General features: G+C 32.6%; 2 pseudogenes; both read left to right on the forward strand.

Annotated features, from left to right (window-relative positions):
- The first annotated feature begins 374 nt into the window (after window positions 1-374).
- Window positions 375-10,271, forward strand: LOC149573544 (autophagy-related protein 2-like; annotated as a pseudogene).
- A 220-nt stretch (window positions 10,272-10,491) lies between these two features.
- LOC149573545 (autophagy-related protein 2-like) lies at window positions 10,492-16,842 on the forward strand (annotated as a pseudogene).
- Window positions 16,843-18,991: the final 2,149 nt, after the last annotated feature.

An 18,991-nucleotide genomic window follows, 5' to 3' on the forward strand; every position in this document is an offset into this window, starting at 1 on the left:
TATCTAACCCTAGAATGGAGGTATGGTGTTTGATATTACTACCATTCCCCCTCCTAAATAATTTCTTCCATCATGATAATACTTCTATTCCTTTCTTCCTATTGCATCAATTAGTTGATATTGAATATCATGTTAAGGAAAATATGAAAAAGGGGGTTAATTATACAATCCTCTACTAGGGGTTGATGTTCCATCTTTAGCAATTCAATTTGGCCTTATTACCCCCTAGAATTGTGGAGGTTGATATACCAACACTTCATAACCCCCACCCCCAAATATACCTCTAAGAATTACCAAGCCTAAAGGCACTACCCCTCAACCTTCACCTCATCCCTTGAGGAGAGGAAGATTTTCCCCCTAGTAAAAAGGTGAAAATGGAGAAAGGGAAAGAAAAGGAGTTGGAGGACTTGAAAGAAGAGGCTAAAGGTGGAAGGTGAAGGTCTAGAAGAATAGAAAAAACTAATGCCAAAAGGAAGATGAGGTTTTTTGCTTCATAGCAGGAGGATTCTGATTTTGAAGAGATGAACCACCCCAAACAAAGAGTGAAATAGATGAACTATGGCTTGGGGAATGAGAAGTAGAAGGATGTGAAAATTTTAGACTCTTCTATGTCAAGCTCAGATGGTGAGGCTAATGGGAGCAAAGAGATGACCCATGTCTCTACTTATATTACCATGGGTAGAGTGAACCATATGCAGGACCAGCTCCTAAAAATGATGGAAAGAGCCGCTTCCCCTATGACGATGTCCTCTCCAGATAGGGTGATACCTAAAGAAAAGATTATTTCTAACACCCTAGTTTTGTAGAATAATGACAAGGACATGGTGAAGGGTAGTTTGGGTGGTAAGCTGGAGGTTTCTAAGGAGACCCACAAGTTGGAGGCTAAAGAATTGAGAGAGAGGATGCAGGCTTTGGAGGAAAGGGTTAGAATTTTGTCTAAATTCACCATCAAGGTGACACATGTGATGGACACTACCCTACACCTGGTGAAGGACAACCAATAGGAGTACTTGACTCATGAGGATTCTAGAATGTTGTTTGATTTCCTGGTAGCATATTGGACCAACATCCTCCTTAAAGGGAAGGATGAGAAGAATCCAAATTACGACCTTCTCCTCTTTGTATTTGGTGTTTAATGGTTTGCTAGTTTAGGGACATAGTCACTTTAAAGGTTGTTCTGCCTTTGTTTAAAAATTATTTCCTTTGAAGTAGTACTATTTTAGGAAATCTTAGTAGGATGGCTAGTTGATTTATTATTATGCTCCTTTGAATGATGTTTTTGTTTTGATAAGTAGTAGTAGGGGGTAATTTTGTTTGGTTGGTAATATATTGGTTGGAGGCCAACTTGTCTTTGTAACACTAGTACATTTTGGCAAATATGTGACTATGTGACTAAAAATTTTAGTCACACTACTAAAACTCTTAGTCATGTTACTAAAATTGATCATTTTTCAGTATTTCTTTACAATTTACAAGTATAGGTGAATATTTTGGTCACCTTGTAATATCACAAGATCAACCAAATAGAAATGACAAATTAGACTACCAAATAAATGACTAAATAAGAGATTAGATAATTAGTCACTTACACTTAGTCACCTTAACACAAGTGATTAAATAAACTACCAAATAAATGATTAAATAAGTGATTGACAATTAGTCACCTAAACACAAGTGATTAAATAAACTAGCAAATAAATGACAAAATAAGTGATTGGGTAATTAGTCCCTAATAATTAGTCATGTGTACTTTATCTCTTCACTTTCTTTAGGGCTTATTTATTAATGAAGCTTGAGAGAACACATAATTTCATCATATGAAAGTTGTCAAGGGACAAAAAAAACATGAAAGAACCTAATTCAAACTATTAAAACTAAAGGCTAATTAATATTTCAAAGTGAGATTACTAAGCTTTAAGTATAGTTTTTCTTTCACTACACCTACAAATTTTGCCACTTATTTTTCTTATCTTGTTGGAGACTTTGGATGATTTCAAATTAAGATTATTTCTTGAATTATTGACAAAATAATAGTAATTTCTCTATTATTCTAAATTTTTTATTTAGATTTTAGGACTATGTAAGTATAAATTTAGTTCTATAATATTTTTATTTTATTATATGTATAGATAGATATATAAAATAAATAAAAATTTATAAATGATTTATCCTAAATTTTAAATCACTTGACTTCAAAAAACATAAATTACCAAAGATTCTTTTGCTATGGTTCTTGCCCACCAAAGTATTTACTTCCAGATTATTTTGGTGCACAAAATCTCTCCCGCCAAATGAATTAGAACACAAAATCTCACCTGCCAAACACATCAGGGCACATATTTGGTTATCAAATCCTGTAAGGACTCTCTAAAAGAGATAATACATGGAGAAGATGGGTATTGGAAAGGGTTTTCACAATCTACGAAGGAAGGTAATCATCTGAACCTAAATTGTTGTGCCTCCTCACCTCAGCATACATACAGTTATACATGACTCTCTTTTATAATGCTCCATTTATTTCCAGAATATCAAAGGCTTGCATAGACTTCAAATCTTGTATATGATCATCTTAGAGGGTTTCTCTCGATTATTTACAGGTGAATGTCTAATTCGACTTCAAAAGAGAGTACTAGGTTCTAAAGTTTTCCATGGAGATTGATTTTGTTGCTATGTCTGTTCCAGGTGAGTAACTTTTTGTACTTGAAATTCTCTCTTCTAATGTCTTTGTGATTCTTAGGTTTTACGAGATGAAGATTTTATTTTACAAAATTGAATCCCCATTTCTAACCATGTGTTCTTTTTTGGTTTACATCATTGAGAAGGATATAGTTTGGATGATTATGGAAAATTAGCTTTAAATAATGTTATTTTGTCTAGTTTAATGACTTCACCTCTTTTGAGGTAGCATCTTCTCTGGTAGAAAGCTTCATTTCATTTCCACTAAAATCCCTATGATAATTCAATTTGGACAACTTCATGGGTCTATGCTTTCTATCCTACATGGGCTTAATTTTTCTGATAAAACACCATGGCCTTTTTGAGGGCTTTGACTTGACTTTGTTACAAATTGAGGGGTTCATATCTCATGCAAGAATGATTTCTTTACTTGCCAAAAAAGGGTATTCTACAAATCTTCTCACCATGAGCATCAACATTATAAATTGATCTCATTCGTAGGGGATCTAGCCCAAAAAAATGACCAACCTGGCTTTGGTAATAAATGAATGAATATAAAAAAGAGTAGAGCTCTCACACTACTAAATGAATGTCAAAATTTTTTAAAGATAAATAAAACATGAATAGACAATATTCAATACTATGCATATAGTAGAGAATAATATTTGTATTGTTTCTTATCTGTATTGACTTCTTATAGTAGCATGCATATATAGAAAGTTAGATCTGGTCTTCACCAATTAAAATTAATTCAAACTAAAGAAGACTACAAAAAATATCTATCTAAGCAAACTAGACTCTAATACATAAAAAATGATGATAAAATTAGAAATGCACAGAATTACACCCGATAGCCAAAAGAGCATATACACAAGATGCATGTTATATCTCCGCATAATACATTTTGGATCCACTACTCTATGAATATTCCCACTCCATAACATACTCAACTTATAACATCATTCTTGACTCAAAACATGCTAACTTTAAATATCATGGCCTGAATCTCATGCTTATTCAACTTTGCAATCAAAACCAACCAAAAAAAAATGCTTGCCAAGAATAGCTAATTATTTCGAAAAGCACCATATTTTCATTAAAGGAGACAATAAAATTTCTCTTTTCAATGGCTTTGATTAATATCCTAAACATTGAATTTTCACATGACATTTTATCCTCTGATTATTCATAGGGATGTAAAGTCAGAAAACATTCTTTTGGATGACAGATTTGAAGCATAGGTATGTATTCTTTACGAATTCTAATCATAACATGTTTTATGTCTATATTTGGGAGGGTCACTTGCTATTTTATCTCTAATTTTTAAGTGATGATGGCATTTTCATGTTCTAGGTGTCCCATTTTGGAATCAAAAAATTAGCATTAGATGCTTATACTCATGTCAAAACACATGTCATAAGATGCAGATGTTGTCATTTTCATTATTTTCCTTGTATTGGTCTTTGCATTTCAATGGAAAACTAAGAATGCTTAGTTGCTGTCTTATGAAGTTTTAGTTTATGTGACATTTATTTGAATACTTTAGGTATATGGCCCCAAAATATGCAAGAAGGGGAAATCTTACTCAAAGATCAGATTTATTTTCATTTGGTGTCATGTTGATACATTATTACTAGAAGGAAACCTGTTGATGCATCACAACCTCTTAGGGATGAGAGCTTGGTTGACTGGGTACATTATTGATTTGATTTATATATTTCATTGTTGATAGTTGAATGTAGGATCACCAAAAAGCATTAATTTGTCTATGAAAGAGGCTACCATTACATATTTAGTTGCTCCCTCCTCTCATAAGATAAGGAGCTTGTAAGGAAGATCTCCTATTGTGGACAACTCACCACAAGCATGTTTGGTGGTGTCTAGTGGAAAGACCACAATGAGTGGAGGGTGGAGAAACTATGTTGTGGTTTGAAATCAGCAGAGCTAACATAGAAATTTTGGGAAAAACTCATGATTGTTTTGATATACTTAAAAATTCCTTGTTGTGTAGCCCATCTTAGAAAATGTAGGATGCAATTAACATCATAAATGAATGATAATTATTCTACTTCTGCCTTCTTTGGAACCTTTCTATGTTTCTTTTAGAAATTTCAAATCCATGTTTTTGGTATTTCAGGGAACACACAGTTGTGTTTTCACAATTCATATGGTTATAATATGAAGAAATTAGATAATGCTAGACCAATTAGAGATCTTTTAGAATGTTTACTTCTAAGGCATTCAAAGAGGCAAGAACTCTTTTGAAGAACCTTTTTGTGAAGGGTATTGTAATGGAAGAGTGATTCCTATAGTCTTATCTATTTCACTTATCAATTACATTTCACAGTTTTAAATGTTCTACCTATAGATTGCTCTTTCCTTGTTCAAGAAAAGGATAAAAAAGTCACATTATAATTGAGCACATTACTCGAAAAAAGGGGATTGTTTCTTTGTAGACTCTCCATACTCAACCACTAGGTATGCAAGGTCTACATTTACTTTGGAAGAGATAAATTTAAAGCCAACTATACAAATTCTAGTCATTGTGTTCTTGTCAGCACAAGGAAGATCTATCCTGCCAACCACTACTTTTAAGCTAGTCCTTCCCGAGTTCTTTTGTTAATGGCTCTGATTTTTCCAAGAACATGGATCTTCTTAGTATGTATTCTCAATCAAATTTTCCTTGTGTTTCACAAATTTATTTATTTCTTACATTGTTTTTAATAAATAGCTAATTTTTAATTTGAAACAATTAATTAAAAGTTAATTTCCATGTATTCATAACTACTCTATTCTAGTATCAGATACATCCTTGCTTATAGAACCATTTTCCATTTCACCTTATTAGATATTTTTTTGCATGAGGCAGAAAAGATAATGGCTTTAGCTTGACAAAGAATTTTGACTTTTACAAATAAGCTTAATGAAGCAGATAATGTTGTCATTCTATTCAACCACTATAAAGAAATGGTCACGACCAACTCTTTTGCCACCTACTTCTGTTCAACAAGAGTAGAGATAATAAGTATTCTAGACATAATATTGATAATTATAGCCATTGGTAGCTTGGAAAATTCATATTATTACATGCTATCTAAGTTAAAATGCAAAGCAATTGGTAGCTAAAAAAAAGCAATTTTAGCATTCTCACAAAGTTAAAAGCAATGGAAAACTGTCATGCATGCACTCTGACATTATGGTGCAACAAAGCACTAATTCACTTAAGTATTTGGAGTTATAGACTAAATCAAAACATGATATCAAGTGCAAAAGGAAGATAGTTCATAGCGAAATCCAAAATGGTGACCCTCTTTAAGAGATTTGTTCGGACACGTTAGGAAGAACACACAATGTAGGAAAATAGATAGATTTTATCGATTTGAGAAAAAATCTTACATCTTCTACCTTCCACCTACCTAATAGGTCTATTTGAAGGCCTTCCATAATGGTTACAATTGGTGATAGAATACTAACAAGGTGACTGGATAAGACTTTTCCCAAGCATAATTTAGTGGAAAGTGTTTGAAGTCTAAAGAAGGATGAGTGAAAGTGAATACATGTTGAGTGAGTTTTTTGGTGCTAACATAAGGTCTAATTTGATATTTTTGGTAGTAATGCACTAGACTATCATAACATATGGTAAGGTCTATATGGAATATTACCAAATTGGTAGAGCCAAGGCTAGCTGAATGTTAAGAGTTGGTTGTATGGGTAAAGTCTAGAGTACTTGGGTGTTATAAATGGAAGTGGTTAAAGGATTGATTGAGAGGAAGAGTCCTATTGTTGAAGTCATAGTGAAATATGATAGGGATTATATAGGTAGTAAGTGCTATAATCAGAGAATGAACATGCAATCAACATATTAAATTTGTGATCTGAGATTGAAAGGGTATTGACATGTGAAGAGTATTGTGGATCTTAGGTGAAGGATTTACCTTGAATAGATTTTTTTATTCTGAGAAGTAGTTGGTTAGATATAGGGTCTAACCTATAGAGGAATTTTGTGGTATAGTTACAAAAAAAAATATTGAAAACTAGAGTTCCCTACAAGTTTGTATCATGTTGACGATGTCTCTACATCATGCAAGATGAGAAGAAAATAAATGAACAATATAATACCTCATTATATTCAAGAAGATGTAATAATTGCAAAACATGATCCAACTTAAAGTTCAATAGTGAATTAAATAAATAGGAAGTTAGTGCATGCAGCCAACTATTAATAAAACAACAATCGGACCCATATCTAGTTCATCGATCTTTTAAGTTACTATTGAGATTTTTCTACTTGTAATTGGGAAGCATTTGATGATCCAAGAGTCCTTGATCAACTTTGAATGATATTGCATTAGTCACTATTTGTAGTGACATTTCTTGAAGACTGTAATACGATTGTTGTTACAGTAGTATTGGAATCTTATTTACTTGATAAGAAGAGTCATATGGTTACTAGATTCCTATATATTGAATGGGGTATTTGATTAGGGTATTTATTATTGAAATGTGACAATCAACTAAGTGTATTGACATATATAAGCTAAGATTTATATGCCTTACATAGAGCTAATACAAAGGCTTTAAAATGACATCCATGCTTCTTTGACTTGGAACAATAAAATTGATGCTGAGAAGGATGATAAAATTAATCATAAATTTAATGTAAAAATAATGATGGATCTCTAGAAAGAATTCCATTTGTAGACATATATGATAGAAAATGGAAGTAATTTCTAATATTTAACCATTGAAACTGAATCTTAATTACTGGTATCATTATTAATTGAAAATGAATCTAGTGCTTGGTCTGCATGTATATGTGTGTGGGCCACATTCTCCACAGAAGTGGAAAAATACACTACTCAGGACAAAAGTCATCAAATAGTTTGAAAGAATGGAACCAATAAGAATCATTCAACTAATACCATTATTTTGAGCATGTAATCAATTCCGCCATCAGTTTTCTTGAAGAAAACAATGTTGGTAATGCAACAATAGCTCTGATGGCAGGTCTTGCACCAAAGACTAAGGTATTCCTAATTTATTACATCACTTAATTACTCTGCAAAAGGTGTCAGCAAGGAAACATTATTTTTACTTGGAGCTAGAGCTTCAAGAGTCAAAAATCAAGATGTAATTGATGCTACTATTGTTGGAAATTTGGCAGATCCAAAATAGATATCACCCAAAAACTTGCCCTGTTTTAATTTTTAATTTTGTGTTGATTGTTAGTTGAGATTTTATTATATTTTGTAGATTATTTTTCTTGTGATGGGGAATGATCTAGGAATTGGAATTTATAACTTTGATGCAAAGTTCCACATTTTGCACAAATGTCTGCAAAATATTTCCAACTACACTATCCAAATAAACAATCCCCTCCATCATAAGATGGATTTCCATACCCTATTATGAAGCTCCCATTTTGGCATAGATTTGAAGGATTCTTGCAAAGGTTGTCCAATTTGGTTTAACACATGCTGATTGCAACAAGTAATTATTTTGAATATCCCGCAATCCTTGAAACCACAGTTCTTTGAGGCATTTTGTTAGCACACTGGCCTTGTTTATGCTTTTGACATTTTGGATAAGTGTCTAGTGAGGCAACTCAATTTTCTAAATTTTTTGTAAGTGTGGCATTCATTGAAACTGAATTCATTTGAGCCACTTTGTCACATAGTTCACTAGTCTTGTCTATGCCATTTTGGATAATTTTCTAATAATGCAGTTGTTATATATAATAGTATTCAGATTTTGCTCTCACAAAGCACCAAATCATCCTAATCATGCCCAAATAGTGTTTCCATTCACCATGGATTGTGGACTTGATTTTGCTAACTTAGCAATGAATATAATTTCTTTAGTTTATGATTTTCAAAAAGTTTATTATATATATGCTTCAGATTGCATTCTACCTGTTCTCCTGGAGAAAAAAAATGGTATTATTAAGATCAAGGAAGAAATAAATTTTTCAAATCTAGAACATTTCTAACTTAATTTTGCATTCTTACACATCAGTCTCTGTTTTATTTCACCTAATAATGAGGGTGATTGGATGCATGGTACTGCCAAAGAACTTTCTCTTCAGGCTTGGAAAGTTTTTAGTGTTTACAATGAAAAAGAAAAAAACTATTCAATTATTGCCATTCAGTAGCAGGAGGTTCCTGGATCAAGGAGTAGGATTGCAGAAAAGGCATGGGAATCAGCCAATAATTGGACAAGAGAAACTGAAAGTACTAAAGCCCTTCGAAACAACCAAGAATTTATTTGTGCAACTACTGTAGCTGCATTAGAAGATAATGATTCTCACATTCAAGAGAAGATGATCTAGAGTTTTAGCTTATTTATTTTCTTCTCTCTACCACATGCAAAGGTTGATCTCTATGGCTCTAAGCACATCATGATAGTCAATCTTCTTGGTGATCTCATTGATTTTGTTAGTTTTGATGATCACACAAGAATATCTTCAAACTTAGAAAATCATCATAGTGAAAGCTAGTCTTGCATGAGTGAAGTCCTTTGGTCAAAGTTATCACAGATATCATTTCTCTTGGAGTGTAAGGTTGTTGATATTGCAATGCATTTGAAAGAGTTGGTGGACATAAGGGTATCAATGAAGAGGGAACTTCCTAGTTTATGGGTTGACTTTATATTAACAGTTCAGGAATTTGCTACTTTGTCAGTGTCAAACCTAGAAGGTGTCTCTAGTGCCTCTTACTTTTGGTTGAGTCATGCTAAGGGATTTCTGCAAGGATCACTGAGGGATGGAATGGAAAAAAAAATGAAGAAGATAGACATTTTTGTCTATTACAATGCAAAAGGAATGTTTTAAGGTGTGGTGATGGAGGAGGGGTGAATATATTGTCCAGTGGTAATGCAAGAACAACAATTATACATGTTGGCCAACCATGACAATTGTAGAGTATTACAACTTTGCTCCTGGTGGTCGGCTTGACTAGTTGACTTCAAATATTTCATTCTTTAATTAATCTGCTAATAATAAGCATCAAAGTCCCAATATGGGTGCAAGAGAGAGCACTGATAATAATTCACAAGATAGTTCCTATGCCACTTCCTTTAGACTAGAATTAGTAGATGTTGCTGTGAGTTATGAACCTTATTTTAGAGTTCCAACCATAAGCAGTTCCAGGACAAGTGTGCACCCAAGTTCTAGCACCCACATTAATTGTATTGAAGAGGAATGTTTACCAGTGGCTTGTGTTCTAGCTCTATCTTTAGTTTTTATTTCAATTTAGACTAATTCAAACAATATTAACAAAGAGTGCACTGTCTTTCTCCAAGATGTAGGACTTTTGGTTATAGATATATCAAAATGAAGAAGTATCAAATGAGGTTATGATGCAAATGCATTACTTTCTCAAGGTTATGCGAAGATTGGTGAAGAGGTTTTAGTCAAAGTGGTGATGAGAATGTATAGCGAGGATGGCCTTCTTTGGGGAGTTACATGTAAAGAATTTTAGATTTTGTTGAAAACTTGTCATGACACAACTGCAGCTCTTATGCACTTGGGTGCACAGCTTCAGCAACTATTTGCACCTAATTTTGAAGATTCATTTGTGCATCTACAGACAAGGTGAAGCAATGACCTTGTATGTTTCAAATAAGGCCTTGGTGTTGTGTTTTCTTTCTATTTTCCAGCCTTCCTCAAAAAATTTAATAAAGGAAAGGACATACATGTGTTGTGTGAATTTTCCTAATATCCTATGAAAAGTTTTAAGTAAACATTTTGAAACTTACAGATATGATTTTTTTTATTAAACATGGAAAAATAGCTTTTTTGTTTTTTGGTTTTTAAGCATGTATTCTTATTGTTTGAAGTCATTGCTTGCCAGGTTATTTGTGAAGCTACACCCTTTACAGTCACATCTTGATCAAAGTTAGCTTGACTTCTTAATCAATTTTTTCCCCAATTAGTAGCTTCTGCTGCTGTACAAGGAGATTCATGTAGTCAAATATCAAGCAATATAAGTATTCCAATTCATGCTGACACTGCAATCATAGATAAGAATCTTCTCCCCTTCTTTCAGGTACTAGCAACACACCATCTAAAAACTTATTTGTCATCAATAGTACTTTTTCCCCTTGTAATCCACCTTCTTTGTTAATAAGATGACATAGGGTTGTGCTGTAATCTGATCCAGTGAAGAGGTAAGTTGAAGAGTTGTATAAAATTGTTACAGTTAAATATTGTCCAATATGTAATGATTGGCTAATCAATGAGGACATTTACAGACTTCCTTATTTAAATGTTTAGTATTTTTTATGTGTTCTTTGCATCAATGTAATTTTTTGCATACATGTAATAAATGCATGTCATAACAAGTAACTTGATAATCTATATTGAAAAGAAAATTCTATAAATACATCATTCCATAGTAAAAAATTTGATTCATTTCTCGCCAATTTCACATCACACCTAATCCTTAGTTGTAGCTATATCTTGTAAAGTAGTCATATAAATATAGACCCAAAAACTAGAGAATTGCAAATATTCCCATGATTATTTCAAATGTGTATTTAGTGGATATTCTTGTTGTTTGTTGTGCTTTAATTATCTAATTTTTTGCTGGATTATCGTATTTTGAAATTGTTCTTTATTCTTTGGACAGAAATGTGAAATACGACCATTGAGCATTCATGTTAACTACTTTCCTCATCGAGTTAATGTTTTTGCCTTACAAGGTGGCAATAATGTTGAGCTTCTTAATCTAATTTCATGGAAGGTATTCTATCATGCAAATTCAAATTTATTGTATCATTGTTATTATTTTTGTTCACTATCAGATTAATTAAACTTTTCACGATGGTTAATCAATCCATGTTAATTATTATTATATCTCTGCTTCAGATTGGTGTACAGGTGACTTTTAGATTATTTTACTCTATATGCTTTGTGATTAATATTTAAATTGAATAAATTTTCATTTATGAATTATTATAGTTTGAAATGGTATGTGCTTTTTTCTGTTGAATTTGCTCATATACATATATGGCTAGCCACGCTATAATAGAGTACCATATTATTTCATTCATGCATTTGAGTGATTTCTATTTTTGTAAAACTAGTAATTCTTTTAGTTTCATCTCAAATTTCATTTGTTAATCTTTCATTCCTTAAGCTTATTTGAGTTGAGCATATAATTAGGAATATGGAGACATTTGTATCCATACACAATGGTGAACATATAGTTTGCATCTCCATTCCATTTTGTAGCATTGGAGGCTCCTGAAAAAGAACCATTTTCTCTATTCATTTTGTTGTGGTTCCTTATTATCCAATGTCCCAGCTACATTATTCATGGTCATTCTCTATTTGGATCTTGATTGAGGATGTTCAATAGCTTCATTCAATATCATCAGCAAATGTGACATTTAGTAGCACCACTCATATAATCAGAAAATGTGCTACTCAAAGGTCATAATGCCTTTTACACAACTTCCTAACAATTCACATGCTGTAGTTTTAAGTGGAAATGAGCTACAAGTCTTTGTAAATTGGTTGGGTTTCTTACTAACTAAGCTTAGTTATTCTTTTTCCTGCAAAGTGCAATCCTATTTTATAGGTTCACTTGTAAATAATTGAATTATTATTTTCATCAACTTATTGTTTGGAGTTTGCAAGAAATATTTAGTATTTTAGAGATATTTGTATGTGATTGTGAAAATGTGAAATATGGCAGTGCATGTTATTGTTAAGCTAAGAATTTTCTCTGTAAATTTGTGAGGCCTCGCCTCGACCCATCGTAGCATAGTGATACATTACCCTTATTTTGTTATTCACGACTCGAGATGTCGAGACATTATCTGATGCTTATAACATATTTTATTATTTCATGTTGTGTGATGTTATTTCAGATATATTTGATTATTGTCATATAATGTTTCATGTATATGTATGTTGATGAAATCAGTAAAGGTAGGATTGAGGCTTTGATTTAAGATATTTTAAATGGTTAAGAATTAAGTAGGATAAAGAAACCCTTATTGATGTATGTTTTAATTTATGAGAATTTTTGAATACATATACATTTATGTACATATGATTTTACAGGACTATTGATGTGTGCAATGAGTGTGCAGATATTTAGCCAAGAAACCCTACAGAGGAACAGAACTGATCTTCATGTGCTAAATTTGAAAACCTTGTTGATTCGTAATTCACGTATTTTTTTTTTGTTGTGAGATGTATGTATGCATTTTCCTTGCTCGGTGAATGTTAAATGTTCATAACTATGTTCTCTCTATGTCACTTGACACTCGTAAAATGGTTATGTGCTTCAATGGCTATTTAGGGTTAATTGTTTAACCTTTGGACCAAGTTGGTTTAGTTTAGAATAGTAAGTTGGACCTATTTTATTCCTAGATTTTATTTGACTCTAAACCTCTTCTTAAGGCTTTAAAACTTGTTTTTTTTCTAACCATAGGGTATGGGTATGGGTTAGGGGTCTTTTCCAACCCCTAAGCCCCTTGCTTTGACTTTTGAGGTCACTCAAAAAGTCCCTTTTTGCCTTTGTGCGAAAATTGATCATGGGTGTCTTGAGTTACCTCACCTCATCTCCACTTGGGGTTTAACCATAGTGTAGGTTGAGTTGGGAGTTTCTAGGGTGACTAGTGGGTGAAAATAGTTATTGATCCCCTTTGGTGGTTGAGTTTGAGGCTTATTTAGAGGCCTTTGTTGGACTAGTTGAGGTTGTTACCCAGTCTCTACATTTAGAGAGGAATGCTTGAAGGTTGAAGGAAGAAAAGGGATAATCTACTCAAACTTGTTCATTGCCATTACCTCTTTGTGAAGGTAGGAAATTCTCATCTCCCCTATTCAGTTTTTATGTATTGTTTCATGTTCATGTTACCTTGTTGTTGTTTCACTGTTTGTATGGATGTGGGTATGTTGGAAAGATTTGATAACCATGTTACTTTGATTGTTTTTCCTTTCTTGTTTTATGTTTGAAATTTTTGAGTTTTCCTTGCATGGGAGTTTTTGTATTACCCACCCTTAGAGAGGGAAGAAGTGACCAATTTTGGGAAAGGTCTATTTAGTTGGACTCCAACTAGTGTAGAGTCTCTTCTCAGGATGAGAAGAGGGATAAAGGGTAGGGTGTTATGGGCTCCTACCCATCAGCACAAACCTGGTATGAGTATGGCATGTTTAAATGGAAGAACGGAAGTTCTTGGTTATTAGCCCTGATTGGGTATCTGAATTGGTGTTGTGCTTGACTTCTCCTATTGGAAGAATCCACCTTTCCCTAGTTTTGATTCATTGTGAATCCTATTGTGTAAACCATGTATGATTATGCATGTTTGATTTCTTCTGGGTTATGCTTGGTTGTCACCCGATCAGATAATTGCTTCCTCCATGGTTCTTGAAATGAGATTCAGAAAACATTACATACTCCTTGATTTTGATCATGAAGAAAATTTTATTTAATTTTTGAAATTTGGGATTGAGATCCTATTGTAAATTGTATTTTAAACCTTATTGTAAATGGCAACGAAGCTGGGTTTTCTTCCTGATTCTTTCTCGGCTGAGCCTTTGAATCAGGTTTGCCAATAAAATTGGTGTTGAGCATATTTGGTTATCATGTGATTTAATTGTGTATTAAATTTAATATGGATGCACACAAAAAAAAAAAAAAAAGAAATAAGAATAACGGATAATGTTATGAATTGTGATAGTTCAGTTTTTTTTAAAAATTCGTTAAGGAAGAACCATTTGATAGAATGAAATTCCAAGTTTTCATATATGTTGCAAATGGAAAACTATGATCATGCATGCAGATTTACTTGTTATGATTGTTAGATTCAAATGATAAAGTATTGCATTATTGAATGAAACAAATAGTTCAAATTCTTGATAGGTTATGTTTGTATCAAGTCATTATAGATTTGCCAAAAAAAAGAAAGAAATTAATGATGAATTTAGTCCCTGAATCAACGTATTTTAGATGTGATAGAAATTGTATTGAAACTTACCTTAATCATCTAATAGATTAAGAGATGCTCTATCAATTTTGTAAGCCATAAGAAATTTTAAGAATTAACTTAAGATTATATTAGCAATATTTTAGCTTTTCAATTTTTGATCCAATTTAAAGTGGATTAATTTAACTTTTCATACCACCCTAAGAGGTTATTCATATGCAAAAAATAAATATAGAGGGAACAAGAAAATTTCCAAACACCCACCTACAGGATGCTAGAAATTGTATGAGGAAATAGTCTATTCTCTTGTTGAATAGAGAATATTCCTTTGATTCTTTAAAAAATATATATATATATTTCTAAATTTAAATGATATCTAAATTAGTTTTGAGCAATTAAAAAGATATCCTAAAGACTATCTTCATAATTTAAAACATAACTTATACTCTTACCTAGAAAAATTTATGCACTAACTCCTATTCTACCTCCTTCACCCTAGGCGATTTGACAAGCCCTCTTGAGTTGACTTGGAGTGTAGCACTTACCCATGCAGACTGCCATGTCAATAAAGTGGGCAGATATATTTTTTTGGGTTCTTTGATTTGTTGGAAGGGATACATTAAAGTTTCCCCCTTCATATCTTATTTCACCTAGTTGTTTATTCCTTGTACCCCACCCCTTGTCTTGCTAGGTGTGCACCTTCTTGAAAGGAAGACAAGACAAGTACAGGCCTTGGATCACGTGCTCAGCTCCTTGGGGGTACGTGGGTCCTTGTGCAATTTAAAGGTTTGTATGCATGATGATGTTTTAAGATCTCAAACCTTTTTCTCCCCCTTGCCTTGTTTGTGTTGAGCGCATCTTACAAGGAGGAGCTACCTTGGGCAGTGTAGACTTTCCTTGGGACAGTGCACCAACCTATGGGAGGCTACCCATGATTGTGGATGTAGGGTCTATGTGGAGCTAGGTTAGTGGGTAGGGTTTTATAGAGTTAGGTTATTATTAGCATAGGTTGGTTAGATTTTTTTTATATGTTTGTTAGTTTATTAATAAATTTGATAAGTATGATGTAGTGTAGTATATGTTAGGATAGGTTATTATTCTTTTTCTTTAGTGTTTTAGTATTAGTATATTTTTAATCTATTTTAGTTTTAGTTTAAATTTAGCCTTTAGAGTGAAGTGTAAATATAGTTTAAATAATTATTTGACAAGTTATAATAATTGTTCTTTGCTTTTATACTATGAAATAGTTAGACTTATAATTCTTTTAGATCGTTATTCGAATAATCTAAATATATTTTTCATTAAAATATTTTGCTTTAATGACGCTATAATGGTTAATGTTAATAAGATTATACATTAGATGTAGATTGTGTTATTCTCATAGATCTAATAGATTTTTGGATTACATATGAGTTATTGAAAGCCAAATTAAAATTAATATAATGTTTAATATTGATGTAAAATGAAAAAAATGTCGAAATCAATTTAATAATGAATGTGCAAATTTAATGACCTATTTATACTCATTGACTTTAAACTTAAAAGGGATGTCAGGACATTGTTAGGAGACCTCATATTTGTTTTTCATTTGACCTATACTTTAACGGGTGCAAATTAACTTATCAACTTAGTGGTATTATTTGTCTTTTAAAAAAAAAAAAATTGTGTGTTTTTGCCCTCGTGGGTTTGGGCATGACAAAATTAAGGACTCCATAAAACATGGATTTTCCACAGGGTATCAATTTTAATTTGAAACATGTCGAGATTGCTGGGGTTTATTGCTGGGCATCAATTTTCCATAGGGTATCAATTTGGATTTGAAACATGTCGAGATTGCTAGGGTTTATGGCTAGGCTCACATTTCAAAAATTGTCATCATATTTCAAAAATTGTCATTAATGAATGGCTGGAAGATATTACCCAAAATTAGGTATCCTTGAATTTTTTGTATATATCATACCTCAAAATGTATTGATGCCTATTTAGAATGCTATTAATAAAATTGTTATAAACAATACATTATGCTAACTATATTTTCATAAATCTTACACTTTGTAGGTGCACAAGCTAGTTAAAGGGGTCAGTCTTATTTGATCCCTTGTCACAATTGGCACTACTGCTGCAAAATTGGCTTCTATTCCACTTTAGCATTATAGAAAAGATCGACATTTACTCAAAGGCATGCAAAAAGGTTTGACACAATGTATTGCAAGCATTATTTTCATTTGATTTTAACTGGCACAAATGCATGATTTTGTTTATTTTAAGCTTCCATACTTATAATTTCATCTCTGTAATGTGCTTTCTTGTGTCATTTTAGAAGTCTGGAAACTGATGTTAAACTATAGGGAAAATTGGAACCATGGTTATGGCCTCTGTGATATGTTAATGCTTTTACAAAATTATATATTATATGACTTGGCCCTTGATGTTGTTTAGCGACTATTCAATTGTATGCAGTTGGTCATATGTTGCACCCTTTTAAACCATATGCAAATGTTTGTGTCTAGTTAGGAGCAACACTCTTAAACTTGGTTGCATTCTCACCCTTGAAAAGATCCAAGTTTGCAAAAAGATTCTTATAGACTTTCTGATTGCTTTGCTATGAAGGCTTAAGTCATTCATGTGTTTGGATGGGCTTATTTTTGTAAAACATGGCTCTACTTTGGCATTTGAGGAAGTTTAAGACTACATATATCCTTTGTCCTTTGAATTGAATTTATTGATATCAAAATTTTAAAAGAAGATGATGAAGTCTGCAAACTCAAACAAAATTGGTTAGGCCCATACTCAGGAAAGGAGGATTATGGTATTGGTGCTTCTATCAATGTGCATTAAAGGTGAAATTTTTGAATGATTCTATAAACTCTTTGAAATTAAGAGTTGCTTCATATAGCTTGCTCAGCCTTGATTGAGGAAGAAAGTGTTTCTTATGAATGATTTATCAATATTCTTCTTCTAATTGATATGATAAAAATAAACATTGGTACATAAATCAAGTTTGATTGTGTTCTCACCTCTGAAGAGAATCTATTCAAGGACATTTTTATTGAATTTGTGACTACTTTTTGTGGGAAAACAATTTTTCACATCAATGTTGATTTAGGCCACCCTTTAATTGTGCTATTACTAGTAAAATTTATATGATCATCTAGTACTTATCTTTGTACAAGCTTAACAAGCATAGACTTGTCCAACTCATTGTTGACCAGTGAAACCTGAGGACTTGCACCCAACCCAAAACCTAATTGTACTTGGAACGGGGGCTACTTAGGATGGGTACTTGGAGCACCCAAGTACCCCCACCACCACTCTAGCTCCACTTATTCTTAGCTGCACCCCTGCTACATTGATTGGGTTAATGGGGCCCTTCTTTTCCCTTCCTGTAAACTTGTCCCGATGTCCCACTATGTTGTTGTTACATTGTTGTTCACTAGGTTAAAGGAATCATGATCAAGGAGAAACTAAGTAGGGTGCAACAAAAAGCTTAGGGGTAGAGCTAGGAAACTCAGATTTATTGAAAAATAGATTAGAGATTAGTGGTACCTTATTTAGGCACTTCAAAAAATTGCTAGAAAGCTTTTGGACTATCAATTAGAAATTTGGCCATGTTGAAGTTGATTAATGCTATTAACATTTTTATGTTATTTAGATTCAAATGATAATTTGTGTTGGGTCAAATGTGTAACTTGTGGATTAAGGGTTTACCCTACCGATAATGTTACTCGATAAGAAAGATTTTGAAATATTGTACCCGGTTTAACTAGCATTCATAAGGTATCCTAGAGAGTTATCCTAGTCTATTGTAGCATAATGTGACCCTACCTTCAAGGTGTATCAGTACTCTCCATTTTTATTATATGCATTTTTATCACTCGATTCTAGAAATATTCCATTACTAGATGTTTGTGAGTGATTTTGATCAATTGCAGACAAATGCCACCAGTCACAACTATCCAACCTTCCAAATAAGATATTGACAAGTGCTAATTCTCTGACAATGTGATGCTCTTAAGTTATGCTTCTTTTGTTATATTGTTGAAACTTATTTGATGTTGTGCACAGGTAATGCCAGTGCATCTTTAATTTTAGATATTAAGTATACTTGTAGCTATTGTTTCTTTGATTCTTCACACTATTCTTTTTATGGTTGTTGTCCCCATAGGAAGTTGACCCATACATGCACAATAGTCTAAATTTTGTAGATTCTTCAAACCCATCTTTCTAATTTTCTCAATTGAAGGAAGGGTTTGACCTTTGTATGCATCCTAATTAAGTCTTCATGCACTTCTTTGGATTCTTGTTCATGATCTTTTTAAGGTCCATTTTCTTTGTTTATCTTGGGATTGTGACTTGTGATTCTCTAGTTCTTCTTTAT

Source organism: Cupressus sempervirens, chromosome 2 (genome assembly GCF_028749045.1).
Source record: "Cupressus sempervirens isolate cs-2001-9-10 chromosome 2, ASM2874904v1, whole genome shotgun sequence".
Classification (NCBI taxonomy): domain Eukaryota; kingdom Viridiplantae; phylum Streptophyta; class Pinopsida; order Cupressales; family Cupressaceae; genus Cupressus; species Cupressus sempervirens.